Raw genomic sequence first — 5788 nt, 5'->3', positions numbered from 1 at the left:
TGTGTTCTAGTTTTGCCTTTGTGTTCTGTTTTTGCGAGTAAACAAGTTTAATTAATATCGAAAGTGGTGTGACTCGTGGGAGAGAACGCAACTCAGCCGACATCGCAAGTGTTTGGTCGCGTTCGTGACAGCGCATTGCGCAACGCAAAATTACCATGCTGTCTGGTTAGAAAAATGCATTGAAATGGCAAAGTGTGCGTGTGCAGCCTGCGCAGTAATGTGCCGTCACGATAGCGCCCATTAAGCATGCGCTTGGTGAGATCTCCGCTATCAGAAAGCCCGCGCTTGGTGAGATCTCCGCCAACAGAAAGCTAACCGTTGTTTACCTAAAGCTCATGCGTAACAAGTAGGCTATGGTGTCTTAAAAAGCCATTTGAGTCATTATTTTAAGAAGGCCGGCTGCTGCATCAGCTGCTGCATAAAGGTAAAAGCATAGGATATCCGTGAAAAGTAATTGATTGCAAATTGGAAAGATTGATAAACACTGATAGAGGAGGTCACCGGAACATCTTCAGGTGTGGATATTTTCCTGTTCATTTGGACAAGTGTCAAGACTATCGACGTTGCCACGTCTTCATCAGACTCAATCGCAGTAAAATATCCACACCTGAAGAGGTTCCCGTGATATGACTACTGAGTCTGCATAGCCGTGGCGCACCAGATGGCTCAGGAGCGCGGATGATAGGCTACTTTTCTTTCTCGTTGATAGACTTTTGTCTTCTGCGCTTGTGAAGAACTATAACAACAACTAAATTAAAACAAAACGTTTGATGCGACTCTAGGAAGAAAAATGTTTACTCCAAAATAGGTGGTTTGCACTACAGAGATAGCTATCCCTGTACCTTTGGAGGAAAACAGCTGAAGTGTAATTTCATTGGGAGAAAAAATATGAATGGCTGAGCAACTTGCCATCTGAGGATGTAGCTTATTGTGCAACTTCTGGGTGAAACTTTAGTTTCCTTACAAAGGGCTTTACTGACTGGGAGAATGTTATTTATGATAAAAGAGGCATGATACCAAAGCATAGCCATTCAAAGGGAATAGGCTGAGTTGGCTGAAAACTACAACATATTTATTATTATACATGTCTACATATTTACTATTTCACATTAGGCCTATACATTCATAGAGGAGGGCCCTATATATAGGCCTGTGTAGCCTATATTTATTTATTTTATTAATTAATTTTTAATTTATATTTTTTATTAATAATACAATTTCGGAGCGCGCTCTGCGCGCGCATTATGGACCTCGCCTACTTCACATGGCTGGCTACGGCCATGGTTGAGGTTGTGACCAAAATTCTGCTTGGAAACATTATAATTAAGCCAAACCTAAACCAAATTGAAACATGTTTTGGTCCCCATTTAAAGTCATTAAGGTTTTCATTAATATCTCAGGCAAAAATCATTGTAATACATCACTAAAATCCCTTTTTAGTGCTTGTACACGTTATACATGTTGGGCTGGGGGTGCGCTGCTAGTCTTGTGAACAGGTAAGGGGGTGTGCTGAGAGAAAAAGGTTAAGAACCACTAGTCCAATCTCAACTAATGCATATAAAATACTTTGAAAAACAGCAAGCTCATCAGTCACACACTTTCATGCACACACACGCACGCACGCGCACACACACACACACACACACACACACACACACACACACACACACACACACACACACACACACGCACGCACGCAGTAGACACATACTGGCACACAGTGTTTGTGCCTCGCCCCTATTTCCTCAAAGCTTGAATGAGAAAGGCCAACATATTTCCAGCATCTTCAGTAGGTGTGTCAAAGAATGTAAAAGTAGACCACAAGTCTATAAGTTCCTTTCCCCACAGATAAATTCACTGAGTAACCAGTAGACCATTGTCTTACAATCAGCTGACTCTGTGCTGGTTGGATCTCTTTTTTTCATTAAAGGTACAGGTACACTGTGCAGGAAATGATCAAAAAAAGTACTGCAACTATGCTGGTCATTGAAACTGGGCTGCCTATTGCCAAATTTGATCTTTTCATGAAAGTTTACTAAGTAATAAACAATTATTTTCTAGTATGGTCCAAGTACAGTCATTCAGTCATACAGCGACCATGGAGAAGATCCCCCTTTTTCATGTATGAAAAGAGCAATTTTTCCAGTCATAATGAATACTTAAAATTTGATGGTGGTGGTAAGCATTCATGAAAAAGGTAACATTAGTGAATGGGTAGCATGAACTAAAAATCTTACACAGTGTACCTTTAACTTCACAGTCTATTAGAGTGGAATAACTGATAAAACAGCTATGTGAAATGTGCTGGTGTTGTACTTACATCATGGATACCTCTACTTTTACTTTTGACACTTCAGAGTAAACTATAAACGAAAAGCTGTTCTTAGGGCTGTCAGACTATACCTATGTCATACATTCAATTATTCCACTAAAACAAAAAGTGTTCTACAGTTGTTGTTAACAGAATGGCAATGACCAAGTCAAAGTACATTACTAAAGGCCGTGTACTGTCATAGTAGGGTAGTACTATGGTAATTAACCTTTCAATGACTATTACAACGTGGCTCAGATGGTTACAGTATTTAAATGTATTTACAAAGAGAAAACATTGAGATAGTTTAGCCAAGGTAGCAAGTAAAAACATGTAGGATAAAGTCGCAATTAGGACAGCGTTTGAAGAGCAAGAGCTATTGCACATTTGATTTAGCATTTTACATAATAGATAAACACAGCATGTCCTTTTTCACAAAAAAATAAATTAATCAATCAATGACATGGCTTTGTGGCTCTTGTCTGTTCTGAATGTCGCCGATGAGGAGCTTTGTGGTTTAGTAGCCTACATTTTGAACCCAAACAGCTGATGAAAATGAAATTTCACTTGCCTTGATAGGTCTCAGGCGATGAACAATCTTCAGCAGTTCGATGTAAAATCCTTTCCTGGACTGGCAAGAAACCCCCTTGATGGCTAGTCCTGTGATAGTTGTCGGAATCCGGCAGTCAACTGAATTCATTAAAATCTTTGCTTAGCAGGTTGGGCTGGTTGGAGACTGGATGTAGGTGTATTTACAACTGTTACAGTATGTCTTGTTTCGGTTTCATGTTATGGTAATGTTTAATGATAAGCATGCATGATGTGCAAATAGAAGTAAGCTACCTCAACTTCAACTTTGTCAACTTTTCAACTTTATTGTCCCCAAAAGGGGTTATTAAGTGCGCAGCAAGACATAAGCACTTATAGACACCAACAACACATACCACAGGACAGACATAAAGTTATAAAGTTTTGTTTTCTTAAGGCAATTGGAGATATTTGAGGCATCCACAGAAAAGGCAAATTACGTAACTCTCCTTTTAGATTCAGCAGGCCTAATTACTGTGCAATGTGCTCTACAATAATATTGTCGTTTACTTGCAGTAAGTTCTAAGTCATGCAAATATTTAATATATTACGGAAATGCATTTGAGTAGTTTCTTTTCAGTTTGTTCAGATGAGACTTTTCAAAAGTTTTGTCTGATGATGACAGGTGTGTGTGTGTGTGTGTGTGTGTGTGTGTGTGTGTGTGTGTGTGTGAGAGAGAGAGAGAGAGAGAGAGAGAGGAGAGAGAGAGAGAGGAGAGAGAAAGAGAGGAGAGAGAGAAAGAGAGAAGAGAGAAAGAGAGGAGAGAGAGAGAAATAGAGAGAGAGAGAGAGAGAGAGAGAGAGAGAAGCCAGCAAAAAACCTAAATTGGCTACCAGTGTCTGCATTCCCCAAGTCACTGGCCTTTGAGGTAAGTCACTAGCCACAGATTAATAGTGTTTGATAGTGTACGTCTAACCTCAGAATATGAGGTGCTAAAGCAAGATGAGTGTATAGCTTTCTACATGGAAGTATATCAAGCAAATAGAAACTGAGTTATTAAGCTTTTTTTAAAAAAACTTAAATACAAACAATTGATACACAAGGGTCAAACAACAGAGTATAGGCTACTATGATACGCATGTCATACCAAGGAATAAGCTGCCAGCCAAACTGGCTAGTGACACTGAAAGCATTACCAGCCACAGTCAAATTTTACCAGCATTTGGCCGGTTGCAGGTACCAGTGTCAAGCCCTGAAGTGAGGTATAAGGGCCCCCCTCCAATACTATGAAGACCTAAGCTTGCTCACATTGTTTAGCAGTCTGTGAGTGTTGTGATAACAAGTCAGCGACCAGTTTGGTTCGTGAGGGTTGTTTTTGGTGGGGAACAAAAGAACATTTTGGATTACTGGTTTGTATGACTCCACTGATCAGTTTGTGCAGACTTCTGTGGAACCTGGAAGATGACAGGTAGCTAGTGTGCTAGTTCTTAACGTGCAGTGCTGTGTGGTAAGTAGTCACAAAAGAGGAGAGACTTCACTTGTTTCTTGAAGGTTGAAAGAGATGATTCTAGTCTTGTTGCTTCTGGAAGATTGTTCCACCACTGAGGGACAATATCGTTTGATGTGCAGCTCTAACCTGACTCTTACCCTCTGGTATGCGGCAGGGAATGGAACGCCCTCGCGTGTAGTTGCTGAACGCAGCCAGATGATGAAAATCAGGTTAATGCAGCTCAGCTGGAATGCTGAATAGATGAACAGAGTCAGACTAAAGGTGCTGTTTCCACATAGCAGGATATTTTTTTAGCAGGGTATTTTTTTCTCCTGCTAGGTGGAAACGCAACATGTGGATAAAAAAATCCTCCATTGTAACAAATGCGTTTCAGACCCCTAAACAGGATATTTTTTTCTCCTGCTATTTTTTTCTCCTGCACCTGGATTTTTAAATATCTGCTACTTGGAAACGGAAGGCCAAAACCAATGCAAAACCAATACAAGCAGGAGAAAAAAATATCCACATATAAAAATATCCAGCTACGTGGAAACGGCGCCTAAGGTTCATTATCAGCCAGTGAACTTGGCTGTGTAGAGCATAGTAGTCAGTGCATGGTAGGTGTGTCACACAATTCTTTCAGTTTCGTTTTGAGTATCTGAGTTTCCCCCTCCACAACATGTGTAGCCTATTTATTCATTTTGGGTATTATTCAAGAACTTTGTTCTCTATTCCGTTTTTTTATTATCATTTATTTTATTGTTATTTTGGCGCGTTTGCAACCAGATACTAGGTACAGTATGTACTAGCTATAGGCCTACTGCTTAGCAACATGCATAATCAACAATGCATGCCTGGCTATGCACAAACTTTTCTCTTTTTTTTCACTAAATGCTTATAAGGTGATCCAGGCAGATAATAACCCATTCATGATGGTTTATTTGTAAAACAATTCAAAGCAGATTTTGGAGGCATATGGTAGCCAATATCATTCTTCATGGAATAGAAATTCTTGAGCAAAAAAAGATGTATTGCGTCATTTGGATTGGAGAGAGCAAGAGAGAGAAAGAGAGGGGGTGGGGGTAGGGGGGCATAGACTATCTTTTATAATGGAATGAAAGTTCTCTTTCATGCCATATTTGTTCACAGTCATTTGAGACAGTTGTTCAGCAATAAAAAAGCTTTATATTTTGTGGAAACAAGATTTTGTAAAGAAAAATCCAAAATTGCAACAACAAAAATGCAATGCATGCTTTAGTATTTATAACATCTCATATCATCCGATTGTACAGCCAGAGGAATTTTCAGAATCCTGGTGAGTCAGGGTCAGGGTCAGGGTCATAGTCATAGTCATAGACATAGTCAGGGTCAGGGTCAGGGTCATAGTCATAGTCATAGTCATAGTAATCGTCATAGTCAGGGTCAGGGTCATAGTCAGGGTCAGGGTCAGGGTCAGGGAC

The sequence above is a fragment of the Engraulis encrasicolus genome, unplaced genomic scaffold (assembly GCF_034702125.1).
Source record: "Engraulis encrasicolus isolate BLACKSEA-1 unplaced genomic scaffold, IST_EnEncr_1.0 scaffold_340_np1212, whole genome shotgun sequence".
Classification (NCBI taxonomy): Eukaryota; Metazoa; Chordata; class Actinopteri; order Clupeiformes; family Engraulidae; genus Engraulis; species Engraulis encrasicolus.
The sequence above is the reverse complement of the archived record's forward strand: the minus strand, read 5'-3'. Positions refer to the sequence as shown.